Source organism: Humulus lupulus, chromosome 9 (genome assembly GCF_963169125.1).
Source record: "Humulus lupulus chromosome 9, drHumLupu1.1, whole genome shotgun sequence".
Classification (NCBI taxonomy): domain Eukaryota; kingdom Viridiplantae; phylum Streptophyta; class Magnoliopsida; order Rosales; family Cannabaceae; genus Humulus; species Humulus lupulus.
Genome location: NC_084801.1, coordinates 23,580,740 through 23,603,050, shown reverse-complemented (window position 1 = coordinate 23,603,050; position 22,311 = coordinate 23,580,740).

Genomic DNA, 22,311 nt, shown 5'->3' with positions numbered 1-22,311 from the left:
AGGGTTTGTTGTTGTTCTTCTTCCCCCCACTGTTAGACTTCTTACTCGCATTACCCTATGAAGTTTGGGCGGTATATTTATAGTCTACCGGTTTCTCGGCCGCAGCAATGGACGTGGGTAAATCCGTCACTGCCTGCCTTCTAAGTTCAACCTGTGGCCAAGGCTGAAGACCTGATAGAAAATTGAACAATTTTTCCCCCTCGGACATATTTTTAATATCCAATAATAAGGAACTAAATTCCTTCACGTAATCTCATACTGTACCGGTGTGCTTTAACTTCTTGAGAGACTCCCTCGCAACCCACATCATGTTACAAGGGAGGAACTGATCTTTCAATTCCTTCTTCAAGACATCCCATGTCTCGATCTTAGGATGGCCCGCGTTGGAATCATCTTCCATTCTGGTATGCCACCACAACTTGGCATCACCTTGAAGATACATGCTAGTAATCGATACTTTTTCAGAATTAAGAATCCTTGCGGCCCTAAAATACTGTTCGACATCCCAAAGGAAATTCTCTAATTCCTTTAAATCATGACTTCCATTAAAGGATTTTGGTTCGGGCACCTTGATCATGGAGGAAATACCAAAAGACTCAGAAGACGTGCCCTGACTAGCCATAGCCCTCTTCAACAAAACCATACCTGCATCCAGCACCATGGCTCGGTCCTTTAGAGACCGTGAAAGAGCTAAGACGTCCTCAGACAACGTCTAGATCTTCTTAGACATATCCCTCTCCATCTCAATCATTGCCTTGCTGATTACACTGATCCTTTCAGTGGAATCCTTCTGCAAGTCCGTGATAGCATTCCCCAAGATGGTCAACTGCTCAGTATGTTCTTTACCGAGAATGAACAAACTCACAGAGTTATCATCCGCTGTAGCACCAACGCTTTCCTTAAGACTTTCCACCCTGTCTTTTAATTCTTCCATTGTCACCATTGTTTCTAGTTTCACAACACGAAACACTGCTCTGATACCATATGTCACAAGGACAAACTACACTATGAATTTTTTTCCCTGTGATGGCCTAAGTTCACCAACTTAGTCAGCTAACCCAATGCTAATACGCACACAAACAGTAACCGGATCACAAACCCACACACGCTAGTGTATCAAGTAAATCAACAAGCATGAACACAAGTAAAGGCACACACCAATTACGAAAGCCCCCTCCCAACATTGTATATTACTCACAAAATACAAAGAATACTAGTGTACCTACGTTGGACATCACACACCGATGTCTCAGACGCCTAGGCTATATAAATAACATACCAATAGAGGCATCGGTTGACAACCCCAACCGTCTAGGTCTTAGGTGGACCAACCAGCTCGCAACACGTCCACCAGGCAAGCCACCTGCTAATTGGATAGACACTTGTCGCTCGGCCAAGCTTATGGCACAACCACCGTTGGATTCCTCCTACAAAATGTGAAGATACTCCACATGGATACAACTGATAACTAAAAATAACTGTCATGTATCTGCTTGATCACATCCATCAACAAGGCACCATCATCAGCCAACACGTGGGTGCACTAGCGCCCACCTACCCAGCAAGCGCGCGCGCACACATCCCCACTTGGCGCCATGTGGCGCCAAATATCCAACACTTGATTTCCCACTCATTCTTAAGCTCAGCCACCTCTAAACATAGCCTAGACGCCATCCCTAGGCCATGGCCGAAGATCCTCCCTGGGGCACCAGTGTCACCCCTCTAAAGAGCATTCTGGAGATTTAACCCTTTAGTAGGAACTTATATGATTTTTGCTTGGGAGACATATTTCCATTTTTGGAAACCTTCCCAAACTATAATCCTCAAGCCCTTTTAACCTCACATCCTAGAACCCTTTAGGATACTTTTCAACCACACTCCACCCAAGGAATGTTAATTTGGCTCGGCCGTGTTCGTTCGACCTAAGCCCCGCACCCATGCGCCTGCTGCCGTGCGCGCACACCTACCTATGCGCCCCTACGCGCGCACAGTTTGATGAGGGCCTAACAGAGAGGGAGAACCAGAGAAGAGGTTTGGATCTTACTCTTCAAAAGGGTGCGACGTGCAGACGAAGAATGAATAAAGGATTATGTGTAGGAAGAGACAGTTGATGGTTATTATTGGAGTATAATGTGATTGAGAGAGGGCTTACGGCCAGGGAGAGAAGAGAGATTGGGTGACTAAAAACAATAAAAATCTCTCACACACAAGAGAAGATTTTGTTTTACTCTACGATGGAGAGGAAAGTGAATATAAAATAGTAAAGATGGGATAAAGGTGTTTATATACCCCAATTTTAAGCTTACCTTATTTTAATTTTTTAAAAAAAATTTCTAAAATTAGGTCTAATTTGAAAAGTATTACGCCCCAAATTTCTTAAACATTAACATTTCTTTATTATAAAAAAATTTAAAAAATAAAAACATTAACATTTCTTCCCCTAAAAAAATTAATATTTAGGAAACAGCTCTACTCCTCTCGCAATCACTGCCTTCAATCCCTGTCCCTTTGTAGCGCACCAAATTTTTTTTGTTATTAATTTTGTGCTTTGTTTTATTTAATTGTTAAGTGTTATGAATTTTTTTTTATTGTTAGAATTGTTTGGTAAAAATTGTGTGAATTTAATTGTTAATCGTTTCATTTATTTATTAATTAATTTTGTGAATAAAATGAGTTTTGATTGAATGCACCAATGTACATGGTAGGTAGAGATGCACCTTAGTAGTTGAGTGTGTGCATGTGCATGTGCATGGTTGCATGGTGTGCATGCAATAGTTTTCTACACATTAATTTCATTTTATTGGTTTATTTTTTTATTTAATTAAGGGATTTAAAAAGAAAATAAAAAGAAAGGGAAATAAAAAGAGAAGACTCTAGAAGGTTTGTGTTCACACAAATCAGAATTAGGAAACAAGTGTAGAAAAACGAGTTGTCTTTTTCTGATTTCCCATAATCCTGGACTCAGCCTCAATAAAACGGGTATAACTTAGGCTGTGGATATCCGATTTAGACAGAATTAGTACTGTTAGAAAGCTAATGAAATTATCTACATTTTTTGTGAAATAGAATTTTTCTTAAAACCTAAACGGGTCAAAACCCATCCCCAAGTCGCAGGACTTTAGAGTTACGAGAATAACATGATTTCCTTTATTAGTCATGGACAGCCAAGGAAGGAAATTGAGGAATTAGTGTGCTGCCAATTATCATGGGGTTGATTAGCTGAGTATAATTATTAATTGATTTTATTTTTGATTTATGGAATATAAAGGGAAATGATAATTATCTTTTCCTTAGCTAGGTTTTAGTGAATGGGGCATTTAAATAGAAAATAAGAAAGAGCTTGAAGGCCCATTTGGGTCTCTTGCCTGCCGACTATAGAGAGAGAAAGGGCATGAGCTCGTGGGAGAGGGGAGAAAGAGGAAGAGAAGGAGAAGAGAAAGAAGAAGCCAAGGCTAGGGATCCTAAGGTATTGGTTAAGCATTTCATATTTTTCTCTACATCTTGATTCTAAGCAACGCAAAATGATGGTGATGATAGGTTTGGATTTTGTTGCAAGAGGATTGGAGGCTAGGGTTCGAAATCCCTAGGGTAAGTATTTTGGTTCATATAGTGATGTCGTTAGTTTTTACCTCTTATTGAATCTAAGATTGTTTTTTTTCTTTGCTTTTGTGTGGTGTATTCGAAATCCCTAGGGGGATTTGATCAAGGTGGTGACCATATTTAGGTTCTTGAATACCTTCATGAGAGGTATTTGATTCCTCCCTTAACCTATGTTTTGTTTTGATCTCTTGGCAAGGTTATGGTTTGGTAATTGGCAATGATATTTTGTTTTGTTTTCCTTAGATTAATTGGTTGATTATTATTTTTGATTTTGGGTTGAAGGGTTATTTTTGTTTGATGCATGAGGGGTTTCACCCTAGGGTGATTAAAAAGGGTTGTGTGCATAGTTGATTATAATTGTTGATTCTTTTGGATTCATCTTGATATTAGATGCATGATCCTTGTAGGGATCCTATATTATGTTACAATAGTATTTTGATTTTTATGATCTATTAAAAATATGCAAGAATGCTATTAGAACCATTCTAGGGCATAAGTTTGGCTTAGTGTTATGATAATGTTGTCTTATAAATATTCTTGTAAAAAAATGCAAAAGAAACATGAAATGTTGATCATGAGGGTGTTGCATAAGGTCTTATTTGGTGTTTGATTTTATGTTGATTAAATTTCATGCTGAATGTAATGATGTGGTGTTCAAGTGTAGGTGAATGTAGGGTAAATTATCACTACAAAAAATGTTAGTTTTACTCACAATAAATTTTGTGACTACAAGTAAAATAATTGTGACTAAAGAAAAATTATTTTACCTGTGCCATCACTAAAAAGTCTGTGGCTAAAAGTATTAGTCACAAAAATCACTGTTTGTTGTCACTAAATGTATTTCTAGTCACAACAAACTTTATCACTAAAAAAAGTAGATTTTAAAACTACATTAGTGACAACTTGTGATTAAGTATGACTTTTTAGTCACAGATAATTTTTTTTGTGACTAAAAGTGGCATTTAGTCACACAAAATATATGTTGTGACTAAAAAGTTATCACTAAAGGGTACCTTTATTTGTAGTTATTGTTAAATGGATAACAACATTTTATGAGCATTGTTTAAACATGATTTGGTGAAATAATGCTTGTTGTTTTTTTATACATATATATAATTTGTGAGCATATTAGTGAAACAATGTTTTAAAATGCACATGTGATGTCTCAAGTGATATTTGATTTTTAAGTAAATAAAAAGACATTCTATTTCACATTTAAATGGTGTTTTTACTCTATTAATACATGTAGACCTTTTTGTGTATATTTTATGAAGAAAATATGGTTTTTAATCCAAGTTGTGATTTTTGAATGAATTAATAGTTGCTGAAATTTTTTATTAAAAATAAGAAATGTCTTTTAAATGAGATAAATAATGTGAGTTCATCAAATAGATTATGCCATAAGTTATGTATATGTAAAAGTGATATTTTCTAAAATGTAAATATAAAGTTTCACATTTTTATTTAGGTGTAGTTTTTTTATTTGAATGAGAAAATATTTTGATTTTAAATTTACTTATAATTTTAGACAAAATAAATAGTTGTTGAAAGTATGTGTTAATAAACTAAAATAATTGTTTTGTTTAAAATTTAAGAGTCTTACTCCTAATGTAATGACCCAACTATTCTATGACTTAGGTCATTAAACCTACTAGACATAACTACAACTTTGAAGAAAACATACATAAGAAAATTCATAACTTTATTGAAAACTTTAAAAATAATATTTGTAATACATAAATGAGCTCATTGTTTTAAAATAAAACAAAAAAAACGTAATTTAAAGAGACTAAAACAAAAAAAGTGTTGTCCTCGAATCGACACTTAGCCCATCCACTCCATTCACCTCCATACACACACCAAGCTTCCAAGAATCCTTCCACCTTTGCATCTATTTTCCTGCATCACACTAAAAGAAAAGGAGTGAGCCTAATGCCCAGCAAGGAATAATATACTAACAACATAAATCATATGCATAAAATTATATCATAAGTAGATACTAAGAACATATCATAACATATACTATAAACATATGAGTATAAAAACGTATATCATATAGGACTATACTATTAATGGCCATTATGACATTTGATAAACCATCTACGTCCCCTGTCTAATATTTGAGGTAGGTTAGATCACATGTAGTGTATGATAACTAATCTAGGTCCCCTGTCTAATATTTGAGGTAGGGTGAATCATAACATAACATTTTAAAACATAAACTTATCATAACATATTATACATAAACATAACATACAAGCATAACATATCATACAAACATACAAGATCTATCATATTTTCCTTACCAAAACCGGGATATGAGAACAAATGCGGGACTTGGAACACTCCTAAAACCAGCAATAGAATAGTGAGTATTTCTTAAAAGAAAGAGATGAAAATAATAGAACTAAACCACCATGAGAAAACTTACCAAAAAGACACCTTAAGTTCAAAGAACTTAAAAACCTAACCACAAAACCATAACAAAAGTTAAAACCTGAATGAACACTAAAGAACTAAGGGATAAAACAGGATTGAACTTAAGAATAAGGGTACCTTTGTTGACCTTATGGATTGGCCTAACTCCAATACAGAAATACTCTAATCCTCACTTCCCAAGTGTTTGATAAAGATTAAGAATGGTAAAGCTTTTTCCCAACCCAAGTGTCTATCACTCTTATGGTCTCACTAGCACCTTTGAGTCTGATCACAGCTGAAGAGTAAGTGAAAGGGTTGGGTACTAGGTCCTATTTATAGAGGTAAGGAGTGAAACTAACCCCATTTTGATTTGAATAAAAATAATGAATTTAATTGAACATAATTGAATATTCGTCAATCAGAGGCTGAAGACTCGTTCAAAACTAACAAAGGTAGGTCAAAGGAGTCAAAGTTGGTTTTTAAAAATTAAAACAAAAAAAAAATGATTAATGTAGGCAATATTGCCCCTATGTGTCGATATATCCCTCTAGTCCCGAGTCTCCGTTCGTACGATCGTCCAACGTCAACATGTTTTTCGTATTCAGCGTCAGGCGATATATCGGCTCCAATGCTTTGATATATTGGCATACGTGATTATTTTAAACACGTAATTGCACTTTTTCTGCATAATTACGGTTGGATAACTACTTTGACTGAGTCAAACTACGACCCTAACAGTTTATGGTGAAGACTAAGTCTTATATTCCCTTATTTTATCATTAAAATATGAATTCCTTAATAATCATGCTTATGACAAGTGTCATAATTCTATTGGCTCTATCTAAACCTTAGGTTATAATAAATATCATATTTATAACCAGCAATATTAATCAAACCTTATGTTATAATTAATATTCTTAAACTATAGGTTAAACTTATAAAATCCATAACTATTGCTAGGAGTTTCCAACTAAGTCCCGGTTTGAACCAAAATCCACGAAATCTAAAATACTACAACTACTACTAGCTAGCTAACTAAGTAAACATTCTGGAACTCTACAATTCTCCCCTACTACAAAAAATTTCGTCCCCGAAATTTACTTACCAAACAATTCCGGATACCGAGCTTGCATGTCCTCCCCAACTCCCACGTTGCCTCCCGTTCAGAACTATTTCTCCATAGGACTTTGACTATCGGAATACTCTTAGACCGTAATTCTTTCATCCCTCTATCTAGGATGCTAACCGGTTGTTCCTCGTAACTGAAGTCTTTCTGGAGTGCTATCGTATCATACTTGAGGACGTGAGATGGGTCTGACACATATCTACGCAGCATCAAGATGTGGAACACATTGTGACTATCTGCTAGAGTTGGTGGTAGGACTAATCTATATGAAACTGCTTCCACTTTGTCCAATATCTCAAAAGGACCTATAAACCTGGGACTAAGCTTGCCTTTCTTCCCGAACTGCTTCACCCCTTTCATAGGAGATATTCTTAAGAAAACTTGATCTCCGAATTTGAATTCCACATCACGTCGCTTGGCATCCGCATAACTTTTCTGACGGCTCTGAGCAGCGAGCATACACTTTCTAATCAACGCTATTGCATCCTAAGCTTCTCTAATAGCTTCGGGTCCAAGAACTTGCCTTTCTCCTACCTCGTCTCAATGTAATGGCATTCGAAACCTTCTTCCGTAAAGTAACTCATAGGGTGACATCCCGATTGTTGACTAGTAGCTATTGTTGTAGGAGACTTCTATCAACAACAAATACTTACTCCATGATTCTTTGAAATCAAGTACACAAGCACGCAACATATCTTCTAAAATTTGTATGGTACGCTCGGACTGACAATCGGTCTGAGGATGAAATATTGTACTAAGACTTAACTTGGTACCCATGGCTTGCTGCAAGCTTCCCCAAAATCTTGATGTAAACACCGATCCTCTATCGGACACTACTGTCTTGGGGATTCCATGCAGTCTTGCTATCTCTTAAACATAAATATATGCGTATTGCTCAACTGTATATGAAGTCTTGACAGGTAGAAAATGAGCTGACTTGTTTAATCTATCTATTACTACCCAAGCCGGGTCGTGTTGCTTATTTGTTCGAGGAAAACCCGTCACGAAATCCATGGCTATGTCGTCCCATTTCCATTCTGGAATGCTGAGTGGTTGTAATAAACCTGCAAGCTGCTGATGTTCTGCTTTCACTTGCTGGCATACCAAACATTTAGACACATACTCCGCTATATCTTTCCTCATTCCTGGCCACCAATGCATTGCCTTAAGATCGTGAGTCTTCTTGGCCGACCTTGGGTGAACTGAGTATGGGGTATTGTGCGCTTCCTCTAAAATCTTCACCTTAATTCCTTGATCGTTTGGCACGCATACCCGATTCTTATATCTTAATAACCCCTGACTTGATATTGAGAAATTTGTGGCCTTCCTTTTTCTAACTGCATCCATATGTGTTACTAATGTGTCATCGTGCACTTGCCCATTCCGTATATCTTCTAACAGATTTGACTGAATGGACAAGTTAGCCAGTTTACCAATGACTACTTCTATTCAAGCATTGATCAGCTCCTGCTGTAGCAGTTTTTCTATTCCAGCTAACGCTGCTAGACTTCCATAATTCTTCCTACTTAGTGCATCAGCAACTACGTTTGCCTTTCCCGGGTGGTATAAAATTTCTCAATCATAATCCTTCACTAGTTCTAACCGCCTGCACTGCCTCATGTTGAGCTCCTTCTGAGTGAAGAAATAATTTAGGCTTTTATGGTCTGTATAAATCTCACACCGTTCTCCATAAAGATAGTGGCGCCAGATTTTCAATGCAAAGACCACTGCTGCCAACTCCATATCGTGTGTTGGATAGCGTTGCTCGTACTCTTTCAATTGTCTTGAGGCATAGGCTATCACCTTGTCATTCTGCATTAGCACACAACCCAACCCTTGCTTCGACGCATCACGGTAGACAACAAACTTGTCATTGGGTGTCGGTACACAAAGTACTGGTGCTGAGCATAGCTTATCCTTAAGCTACTAGAAGCTCTCTTCACACTTATCATTCCAGTTGAACCTCTGCTGCTTCCAAGTCAGGTTGGTGAGCAGAGTGGCTATCTTAGAAAATCCTTCTATGAACCTCTGATAATAGCCTGCTAATCCCATAAAATTTCTTACTTCAGACGCATTCTTTGGTCTTGGCCAATCCTTCACAACTTCTACTATAGATGGGTCTATAGCAATTTCATCCTTGGATACTATGTGACCGAGAAATGCTACTTGTGAAAGCCAAAATTTACACTTCTTGAACTTGGCATAAAGTTGATGCTCATTTAGTCGTAAGAGGATCAACCTTAAATGTTTCTCATGCTCGACCTCGTCCTTTGAGTACATCAAGATATCGTCGATGAAAACTACAACAAATTTATCCAAGTAGTCCTTAAAGACCCTATTCATTAAATCCATAAATGTGGCTAGAGCGTTGGTAAGACTAAAAGACATAACTATAAACTCGTAATGCCCATAACGAGTTCTAAAAGCTGTCTTAGGAACATCCTCTTCCCGTACCTTGAGCTGATGATACTCGAACCGTAAGTCAATCTTTGAGAACACAGTCGCTCCTCAGAGTTGATCAAACAAGTCGTCAATCCGGGGTAGCGAGTACTTATTCTTAATAGTCACCTTATTTAGCTCACGGTAATCTATGCACATTCGCATACTCCCATCCTTCTTCTTCACAAACAGAACCGGCGCTCCCCATGGCGAATGGCTCGGTCTAATGAAACCCAAGTCTAATAGTTCTTGAAGCTGCGCCTTTAACTCCTTGAGTTTGGTAGGTGCCATCCGATATGGTGCCTTAGAGATAGGTTCAGTGCCTGGTACTAGCTCGATTGTGAAGTCGATTTCCCGAGTCGGCAGCAATCCTAGCAAGTCGTCAGGAAATACCTCTAGAAATTCTCTTACAATGTGCACATCTCCGACCATTAGTGGTGTTTCCTTTACCACATTTGTAACGTTAGCTAAGAATGCTTGACATCCTTTTTCTATCATCTTCTGAGCTTTAAGTGACGAAATAAGCGGTGTGCGTAGACCTGAAACCTTTCACATAAAACATAACCTCTGGCCGTCAGGAGTCTTGAACATCACTTGCTTACATTTGTAGTCGATGGTTGCGCCATGCCTTGCTAGCCAGTCCATTCCCAGTATCACGTCAAAGTCTTTAATCTCTAGTTCTATCAGGTCTCCTTCTAGTTCTACATCCTCTATCTTGGTCGGTACGCCTCGTACTATCCGTGATGATAGGACTACTACACCCGAAGGTAATTCTATTACAAACCTAGTTCTAAATTTTTCACAAGGTTTGTCTAATTTCTCTATCATTCCTAACGAGATATACGAATGAGTGGCTCCCGAATCAAATAATACATAACATATATTATGGAGAATAGAAACCTGACCTGTCACTACTTTATTGCTAGCGTCAACTTCTCCTTGGCAAAAACCCTGGCAGGAACCATCTTATCATCCTTTTTCCCCTATAACTTGATCTGGGGATAGTCTTTCTTCCGGTGTCCTTCCTGACCACAGTTGTAGCATCCCTTGGTGTTTGCGCGTCACTCACCAGGATGTTTCTTTTGGCACTTAGCACATTGTGGGTACTCTACATAACCCGGCCTATTTCCTCCATTGTTTGTCTGTGCCCTTTTATCGTTGTCAGGCTGCTTGTTGTCAGGATGCCTTCTTTTCTGACCGTTATTGTTGTTGTACTGCTGGTTGTTGTTGTTGTGGTTTTTCCGATCATTCTGAGGTTGATTTGACTGCTTAGGTTCAGACTTACTGGCCTCTTCTTTACTAACGTTTGCCTGGAGCCTTTCCACTTCTTTTGTCGTTTCTATAACATCGACATAAGTAGTATTCCCTGGGTTTGCTAGCTTAACCCCTAGCTCAATCTTTGGTCGAAGTCCTCTAACGAACTTGGTCACCCTCAGAAAATCAGTTGGAACAATCTCAGATGCAAACTTAGCTAATCAGTCGAACTGCTACCGTCAAATTGCCTTGCTTTAGAATAGCGAATTCCTCGACCCTTGAAGCAATGACAGCTGAATTGTAGTACTTTTTGTGGAACAGCTCTACAAATCTGGTCCAAATCATGGTGGCAACATCGTCAGAAGAGTTCTAACAGTTGAGAAAATCATGTTAGAACTTACCTTAATAGGCTCTAAGGCAAAAACTTAATCTAAGCAAACATAACTCGGACCTATTAATTATGTCTTCTTATGAAAAGAATTATATAAGCCTTCTTTATAATTAGGGTGTGTTTCTAAACTTAGAAAAATAAGCAATATTTATTATTTTCTAAGTGTGTTTCTAATTATCCTATATGACTTAATTCTCAGGCTCGAAACTCATCGTTGTTCCAAAGTTAACCATACTGAGGGAGGGCTGAGATCAGTAAAATCGTTCCCACTACTATGGCCCCTTATCTCTCAATATAGAGAACCCGGTTCATTGATTTGTATCCACCCTCACCGAACTTAGTCATTATTTATTAAATTTATTATTTATTATGATTGCAAAAATAAAATCAAACTCATACATGTCATCAAAATAACAATGATATTAATTTGGATTCACTAAGTACAATCATAAAGGAAAAACAAGAAATAAAATAAATAAATAATTAAACTAATATATTCTAAAAATCGGGATCTTCTACATCAGATCCTTCATCTAACATATCATCATCTATCTCTTCATAATCATCATTTTCATGAGCCTAAAAAATTCCTCTTGGAAGTGTAAAGAACGACCTAGACTAATACTTACAAAACATTCGCATAACATAGTTTATAAAAGAATAACATTCATTATCAAAGTCTCAGGGGGACTTGTTTAAAACCATGCAAGTTGGCACCATAAGTTTAAAATAAAACATAGATTTTTATGCAAAGTTCAAAGAAACCAAAAATTAAATAACTGAGTCCCACTGATAATTTAGGAAAGTCTCTTAAAAACAAAACATAATTTAAATGACGTTCTACGTTGATCGTTTTTCCGTCCATAGGATTACCCCACGCCATACACCCCATGATGAAAGAACTCCTCACGTCACCACGCGTGCCATACAGAAATCCTATTTGCTACCTGGAAGGAAAGTAAGGGGGGTGACCTAAAAGCCCAGTAAGGAAGTACAAACAAATAAGCAAGTAAGAATACAACAAAAACAAACACTAGCGTTCATCTAAAACATCATGGTATATCATAACATAATCGTAACATATCATCATATCATAACATAATCGTAACATATCATCATATCATAACATAATCGTAACATATCATCATATCATAACATAATCGTGACATATCATCATATCACAAACATACAGCATACATGATGAGCATGGATCGCTAGTTGTCCATGTCACCCTATGAGGTAAACAGGAGATCACTGGTCCTTGAATAACCTCGGCGCGTCTGCCCTAGGAGTTACGTCTCAATGTCCTTAGTAACTCGTTCGATGTATCTGACATCGTAATCTGTTTGATGTATCTAACATCGTAATCTGTTTGATGTATCTGACATCGTAACTGGTTTGATGTATCTAACATCCATACACATATCACATTCAACATATCATCACGTTATGGCATTCATAATTCATAACAATTCATTCATACACAATCTTACCATTCATAGCATAAAATCATAGAATCTATCTAACTTCCTTACCTCAGGTCCAAGCTAAGAATTTTCACAATCTTTCAACGAGCCTATATGATAATCAAAATAACATTTCTTAGGTTCATAAAATTACTATTTTGCCCTTCCACACAACTCATGTGTGCATGGGCCATGCACACATAATATCAGTTACACAAAACATGCAATTATCGCCATAAAAGAATAATGCTCGTTTTACCCATTTTACATGCATGATCGTTTTATAAAAAACCACATAGTTGAATATTAAACATAATTTTGGACGTAAAAGTGGAGTTGCATGTAACATGCATACGTGGGAACATTGCGTAATAGAGACGTTTTCAAAAACGATAATTCTACATTTCTTACTTTTATTATTTTAAAATCAATAGACATATTACATGCTTTATTTTTCTTAAAATTTCTAAGTTGATTAAATTTCTCAAAACATTATTTTATTTTATAAAATTATTTCATTTTAGCTCAAAAATAAAATATGTGACATTTTCATTTATTAATCTCAAATTACAAAGAATTAACCAAAAAGCTTGGATTTAATTAAAATACCTATTTTTTAATATGTTTCTTTAGAAAAATATATTTTTAAGTGTGGAAAAAAATATATATTTTTATTTAAATTATTTAAGACTTAGTTTTATGTAACAAAATCCATATGTGACAATTAAATAACAATTTTTAACATTTTTAAAACAAACTTTCAACCATCATTTATTTTCTCCAAAAATCACAAATACATAGAATGTAAATATTTTTCTCAATCAAAACAAAGGAAAAATCATAAATTATCAAAATATGCATTCATACCATTAAAAATACCATTTTTCAATATTACCATAACTTAGGAAAAATAATTTATTCCAAAAACTCATCAAATTCATTTTAGTGAAATTCACTTCATATTTTCTTACAAAAATTCCAGCAACTATTTTTATCATTAAAAATCACCATATTCAAATTAAAAGCTCAAATTTTCTCAAAAATCAATAAAAATTCTGTAGGTAATTATTTGAGTAAAATATCATTTTAATGAGACTTAAAATCCCCTTTTTAATTTCATAAAATTAACATAACATCAAGGACATTACTTATGCATGCAAATCATCTTTTTATCAAACTTTTACCCAATTATTTACAAAAATCAGCAAGCTTAATTTCTCATGAAACTCATCTTTTATCCCAAAATTTTTACATAAAATCATACATGTCCAAAATCTCATCATACTCTTATTATATACATGATTCTGATATTACTAACATATTCACATGAAATCTTATAAAACCATCTTTTTCTATTCCATTGAATCTACACATGAAATCCAACAACAATAACCATAACGGTAACATACATTAATTCATAAGCACCATATTCACATATGCCTTTATATTAACTTAACATGTTTCTATCATTATTTTCATGCATCTTATAATTTATTCATTCACAATATAACATGCATCCTATTAAAATTTCATGGATCCAAATATCAAGATTGCCAATTATCATCTTACCCATATTACATAGGTTCTAAAACATGGATCTAATATATTGAAAATCATACAACATCAAACAAAATATCAAGATAATCCTTAGGTATGCCTAGGCCGAAACCCCATATTTGCATTCATAAATTACCACTAATCATTATACATAGAAAAATCAACATCATAACCCTTTTATACATTAAACCATGATACCCTTCATGCAAATCAAACAACTTATTATCAACAAGATATCAAGAACACAAAGTACCCATTTTTTTTCTACCCAAAACATGAATCCCCTTTTAACCATAATCCCTCTAATAATCTATTCATCAAAACCATCACAAAATTTAGGGAGGGATTTCAATACCTCTTCTTGATAGAAAATCAAGAATCAAATACAACCAAGAGTCCAATAATCCTCCTTGCTCAAACCCTAGGGGTTGTATATTTTGAATAATCAAGGTGGAGAAGAAGATGAACAAGGTTAGAGACAACCCAATCATAATACTAAATTAATCATAAGGAAAACAACCAAAAACCTTACCCTAGCTTGAACCCTTTATTCTTCTTCTTCTTCCTTTCTTTCTTCTTCTCCTTCTCTCTCTAGGTCACGTCCTCTCTCTCTCTCTCTTCTCTCTATAATTCGGCAGCCCCAAGAGCATAATGCTCTTCCATTTTTCCCATTCCCTCTTTATCCTAATTTTCCCATAATGACTCAATAAAAGAAAAAAGGTAACGTTCCTATTCTCTTCCAAGATTTGTCTTAATTCATATTTATCTAATTATATCACAATAGGTGGAAAAATAAAGATGATCACTTCCTTTCCTAAAATAACATTATCACCTTATCTTTTTTTTTTTAATTTATTTTATCTAAAAAAAATTATGGAAATAAGATGATAACTATAATTGACCCAAATACAATAAAAATCTCAATCTTCCTTTCCCATTTAGGTTCACACGTCCAAACCTCTCCATTTCCCTTTTCTTTTTTTCTTTTTTTTTTATAAATTAATTCAAATAAAATCTAAAATAAGGAAATATAAAGTGTGTAGAAAATCTACACATGTGTACCATGCTACCATGCACTAGCACACACTAAATCACTAGGGTGCATCACTATCTACCATGCACCTTAGTGCATTCAACCAAATCTCACATAATTACCTCAATTGTCACACTTATCTAAAATGTAACACTAATAGTAAAATAAACATGTTACACAATTATTCACTTATTAAATTAATTAACCAAACAAACAATTAACAAATTTAAATTCAAAAGATTATACCAAACAATTCTAACAATTAAATAAAATAATAAACAATCAAATAAAACAAATAATCAACTAAATAAAATAACAACACTTAAATAAAACAATTCATCACACTTAACATTTAAATAAAATAAATCACAAAAATTTAAATAATCTAAAAAAAAAAATTTGTGCACTACAGGAAGATTGGTAAAAATTCTATTATTTTGTTCTTGTGTGAATTGGAATTCCATCTTAGATGTAAACCTTATTATGAGAAAATAATATTTCATAGCCGGTGGTACTTCATCCTCAACATCTATTGTCTCCCATATTTCTTCCAAAGCAGCAATTACAACAGGAAAAATCTCTAAAAAACCTAATTACTAAAATATATTGCTCCGTAGCTCTCATCATTATTTGCTTAGTTGTTTGGAGATGAACTATTTGATTATGGAATAAAAGAAATCTCCGAGTGATTCTCTCCAATATTCCTATCGTATTTCTTGGTTCTCTAATCCTTTTTAAGGCTTTAATGGCTCGGATATCGTTATATGATAAAGCTCCATCCATATCTTAACTGAAAACATAAAACTAAAATGTCAGCTAAAACACATAAACCTAATAACTAAAACATAAATACTTACATTGACGGTTAGATTCGGAGCTTGAGCGTGTGTATCAAGGAGAATTTCATGTAAATGGACCGTTTGTTCTGATACCAACTGTAACAACCTTTTAAAGTTTTCAATAAAGTTATGAATTTTCTTATGTATATTTTCTTCAAAGTTGTAGTTATGTCTTGTAGGTTTAATGACCTAAGTCTTAGAATAATTGGGTTGTTTCACCTAAATAATTCAAGTGTTAAATATTATAAGTGAAAATAGATTTTCTACACTTTAAATTATAAATTCTCACATTTAATCATATAATTTTGAAAAAAATTATTTTTTAAAGGAAACAAGAAATTTATTAAGTATTTCTAAATGACTATAAGTTTTGTTATTTTCTATGCTATTTAAAATGTTAAATGAGTTATTTTTATGAAATAAAAATAATTTTTAAGAGGTTTAATCAACTTAGTGATTTTAAAGAGATAAATAATGGTAAGAAAGTATATTGCTAAATCCTTATTTTGAAAATGATAGAAATAAGCGCGTATGAATTATCGTTTTTAACGTCACTTTTTAACAATGTTCCCACGTATGCATGTCGCATGCAATTGTACTTTTACGTTAAAAAATATGTCTACTATTCAACCGTGTGATTTTTACTTAAAAACCATGCATGTAAAATAGGTATAAGTTGCATTATTCTTATGGTGATTTTATGTCTAAATATGCATGTGTTTGAAAATATGTTTAGTTTTCACCATGTGTGCATTGGCCCATGCACACATGGAATTTATGAGTTGGGCACGAGAAAGTCTTTTGTGATGCTAAAGAATGCTATTTGATTATAATTATAGGCTCGTTATGAAGTTTCTCAATTTTTGCTTTGCTTGGACCTGAGGTAAGGAAGTTAGATAGAATTTTGTTTATTAATGTTGTGAACGGTAAGATTGGCTTGTATGAATAGAATGCTATGTACGATGATACATTTTGCAATATGAAGTATGAAATGCTATTTTGTGTCGATGTAATGTTGTTGATGAATCATGAAATTTCTTTTGTATTGATATGACTGGATTGTATGAGATTTGTATGTTGTATGATATGTAATGGTTCTTAGCGTGATGAATGCGACACAACAAAGGGGTTGCTAAGAATATGAAGACGTAACCCGAGTTACGAAGGATGTAAAGAGGTAACTCATAGGGCGGACGTGCCGAGGTTATTCAAGACCAGAGATCCTGTTTACCTCAAGATGTGACATGGACAAGATAGCGGGCCATGTTCACAAAGATATGATGATGATGCTTATGATGATAATGTTTATGATGATGATGATGATGTTTATGATGATAATGTTTATGATGATGATGTTTATGATGAAGTTAAGTATGATGTCACTTCAACAAAAATGGGTTTTAGGGGCGACCCATGTCGCCCCTAATAATCCTAAAAGTCGCCCCGGATAAAATGTGCCTAATAGGGTACAGCAGGGACGACTCAATGGGTCGCACTAACGTCGCCCCAAAATTTTGAACATTTTGCATAACTTCTATCGATATGTCGCCCCTGATATCCAAATAATCGCCCATAATACTTGATTATTAGGGTTGTGTCATTCCAGTACTTTCCACTATGAAGTCTGCCAAAGCCTACCCTTTTATGGTTGTTCTCGGATGGTAAGTGATCTCGAATTGTCCGAGCTCGACAACCCATTTTAATAATCGGCCTGAGGCTTCTGGCTTCGACAAGACTTGTCCTAGTGGTTGGTCAGTCAGCATGTGGATGAGGTGTGATTGGAAGTAAGGTCGGTGCTTTCGAGATGAGTGGAGTAGGCTGAGAGCCAACTTCTCCATTAAGGGGTATCTCGATTCTGCCCCCAGTAACCTTTTGTTGACATAGTATACTGGCTTTTGTACCGTCTGGTCTTCTCGGACGAGTACAACGCTAATGGCGTGCTCCGTTGTGGCGAGATATAGGTACAAAATTTCTCCTGTGATAGGCTTCGACAAGATGGGAGGTTCCGCGAGATAATTCTTGAGCTACTGAAATGCCAACTTCCATTCCCCTGTCCACTTGAATTTTTTGCCCTCTCTTAGAAGGTTGAAAAATGGAAGATAGCGATCTGTAGATTTTGAGATAAACCTACTTAATGTCGCCATACGTCCAGTCAAACTCTGGACATCTTTATGTTTTTGAGGTGAGGGCATGTCAATTAACGCCTGGATCATGTCAGGATTAACCTCTATTCCTCTCGCGTTCACAATGATGCCTAGAAACTTCCCCGACGATACTCCGAAGGAGCATTTCTGAGGGTTAAGCTTCATGTTGAACTTTCGTAGCATGGCGAAGCATTCTTTGAGGTCTTCCACATGGTTATTGTTATGTTTAGATTTGACCAACATATCATCAACATACACTTCCATGTTATTACCTATTTGCTCGGGGAACATCATGTTTACGAGCCTTTGGTAGGTGGCTCTAGCATTCTTAAGCCCCAAAGGCATGATATTGTAACAGTACAACCCTTTATCTGTCACAAAACTCGTATGCTCTTGGTCATGGGCATGCATGACAATCCAGAATAAGCGTCCATGAATGACATAAGTCCGTGCCCGGCTGTGGCATCTACGAGCTGGTCGATCCGAGGTAACGGAAAGCAGTACTTTGGACATGCCTTATTGAGGTTAGAGTAATCAATACAAGTTCGCCATGTTCCGTTAGGTTTTGGAACTAGTACCGAGTTAGCGACCCAATCAGGGTAGAAGGCATCTCGTATGAATCAATTCGCCTTCAACCTGTCGACCTCTTCCTTCAGTGCCTTCTTCCTGTCATCATTCAGGAGTCTTCATTTTTGTTGCTTCGGGGGGAAGCTCTTATCAATGTTAAGGGCGTGGCTCATCACATTCAGACTTATCCCTACCACGTCCGAATATGACCATGCAAAAACATTTTGGTTCTTCCTCAAGAAGCAAATTAATTGCTACTTTGTTTCTTCTTTAAGGTTTTTCCCTACCTTCACAGTTTTCGAGGGGTCAACCTCTTCGATCTTGACTTCTTCGAGCTCTTCTAGAGGCTCGAGGTCAGCCCTTTCTTCTATTCTTGGATCGATCTCTTCGTTTATCTCGAAGACTGATCCATCCTTACTCTGAATTACTACAAGCGTTTGTGCACTTTTCTGCTTCTTCCCTCTCACGGAAATGTTGTAACATTCCCTTCCCATGAGCTGGTCTCCTTTCAGCGTCCCGATGCCACTAGAAGTCGAGAACTTGATGGCCAGGTGCCTAACGAACGAAACTGCCCCCAACCCTACTAGGGCGGGTCTCCCGAGCAGTACGTTGTAGGCCGATGGAAGATCCACCACTACGAATTCTATCATCTTGGTTGTCGAGACTGGGAAGTCTCCCAAGGTTACGGGGAGTTCGATGGATGCCATACAGGCAATGCCTTCTCCTGAAAAGTCGTACAACGTCGTTGCACAGGCCTATAGGTCGCGAAGCACGATTCCCATCTTTTTTAAAGTGACCTTGTAGAGGATATTTACTGAGCTCCCATTATCAATTAGGACTCGGTGTACCCTTTTGTTCGCGAGCTGAAGGGTTATGACCAATGAGTCATTATAAGGGAAGTCCACATGGGATGTGTCGTCTTCAGTAAAAATTATGGGTTGAGATTCAACCCTTTGCTGTTTCGGAGCTCTGGGTCCGGGTTCGTAAGGAGATCCGTCACCAGTTTTCAGCTTATTCACATATGTTTTCTAGACGTTCTTGCCTGATCCTGCAATATGTGGTCCCCCCGAGATGGTTATGACATCTTCTCCATCAATCGGAGGGGGTCGTTCGTCCTCCCTTGCTCGGGAGTTGCTGTTCTGGGCAAGTGGCGCTGCTGCTGCCCTCTGGTTGGTGGAAGCCTGATTGGGGTTTTGATTCCTAACATATTGCCTGAAATATCCCCTCGAGATCAGGCCTTCGATCTCATCTTTTAATTGCCTGCATTCATCGGTTGTATGTCCGATATCTCTATGGAATCTGAAGTACTTGTTGGAGTCTCTTTTCGCCTTTTGGTCTCTCATGGGGTCAGGCCGTCTAAAAGGGCCCTGGTTTTCATTAGCCAGGTAGATATTCTCCCAAGACTCATTGAGCTTGGTATACAGCTTGTATACAGAGAAATATCTTTCCCCTTTCTTCTTCTTTCCCCCTTCCGCATTGGGATTATGCCCTTCATTTTTCTTTCTTTTAGAGGGGTTGTCCCCTGAAGGTTTTGAGGTCATAGGATCCGCCGAGGTCGAGGCAGAGTTTGTGTTTGTTGTTGTAGTTATGGGCTGAGAGGTCATATTCAATGTTGACCTCACCTCTTCTACATTAACAAACCTCTGATCTCGTCGATTGAACTCGGTTAAGGACCTTACGGGCTTCCTTTGCATATCTTCCCAGAGAGGACTTCCAAGCATTACTCCAGCTCGGACAGCCATTAAATGGCCACTCTCATCAACATCACGAGCTCGAGCCACTTCCAAATTGAATTTTGTGAGATAAATCTTTAGTGTTTCATTTGGCTGCTGTCGGACATTGGTCAAGGCAGATGCCTCGGGCCTAATGCTGACCATGGCCTTGAACTGTTTCTTGAAATCTCTTGATAATTGATCCTATGAAGCAATCAAGTGTCTCTTATATTTTTCAAACCAGTTCTTCGTTGGTCCCATGAGAGAGGCTAGGAACACCATGCACCTGAGCTCGTAGCCCACATTACAGGCTCGCATGATTGTGTTGAACGTACTTAAATGACTGTACGGGTCTGAATTCCCATCAAATGGTGGGACATGAGGACTTCTGAATCCTTGAGGAAATGGGGTGCTAGAGATGTGCGGGGAAAAAGGCTCGAGCTCTTCGTAGAACGCTTCATCCCTTTCCTGACTTCATTCGTTTTGTAAGAGCCTGAATGCTATTTCCAACTGCTCAATCCTTTCTTGGACTGAATCTACGGGAGGTCTGACTTGAATCAGTGGGAACTGGTTATTGTTGATTACAACTCTAGTTTTGAGCCTCGGCTCAGGGTTCTTACGCCCATTGAGATGATCCCTCAGATCTGGATTCGATGGATTATCATTCCCCCGATTATGGTTCAGATGTTCTCGTAAATCTGGGTGATTTCTTCAATTTCCAGTATTTCTACATTTCTGGTCATATATACTAACTGATCTAGTGTCACCCGAGCCTTCACTGACATGGCTTGTTGCATGGTTGTTTCGAGATGAGTTTCTTGCGGGTTGCTTCATCTCAGTAGTGTGAGACCGAGACATTTGTCTTCTCATGCGTTGGGGACCCATATGCTCCCTAGCAGTTTCCCCATTTCCACTCCTTCGCCCTGCTCACCTTTCCTTATCACCATGGGTTGGTTGTGCATTCCTCCAAGTTGGCGAGGGATGCCTTATTGGCGATGTAGGGTGTCTTATTGGCGATGGTGGCTACCATCCATTACGGGGCCTAGAAGGCCCTAAGTTTACTCGATCAGGTTCTGCAACGTTCTTCGTGGTACCAGGATTTCGAGTCCGAGCCTCCGAGGGGGCTCAGTTATTCCCTACTTCGGCAGGTGCCTCTGCAGTTGGGTTGAAAGGACTTTCAGCCCGGTTACTTCTCTGGGTTCTCGGCGGAGCAGGTTGTTCTGCTGGCGGCGGAGGTTGCTCCGCTCTTCGAGTGGCAGCGTTTTTGCATGGGCGTCCTCGAGGCCTACATGGTGGAACATGAACGTCCCGCAGAGGTGGAGCCTGGGCATCTGGCGGAGGTGGGGCCTGAGCCGCCTGCGCTTCAGCAACTAGTCTGGCTAGCTCTTCGTTGCATTTCTTAGGCTCTGCCAACTGCTTTCGCAGTTGTCGATTTTTGAGCTCCACTATCGGGACATATCGTTCAGGATTGTAGTACATGTCCTCATCGTCCCTGGGGGATGGTAGTCCCCAAGAGTCGAATGAACCACTCTTCTCATCAGGATCTGAATTCACCATAGACTGTTTTCCAGAGCGTCAGGGTAGTCAGCTTCATCTAAAATTTCCTCAGGACCATTGAGATCATTTGCTGCCATTGTTGATTCAGGAGGCACTCTAACTGAACAAAATCACGCAAGTACTATTTAATGGCTCTCAATAAAAGCACCAAAATGTTGACGCCATTTTTTGCCAACTTAAATAGTAGAGCAATTAAACCATAAAATAT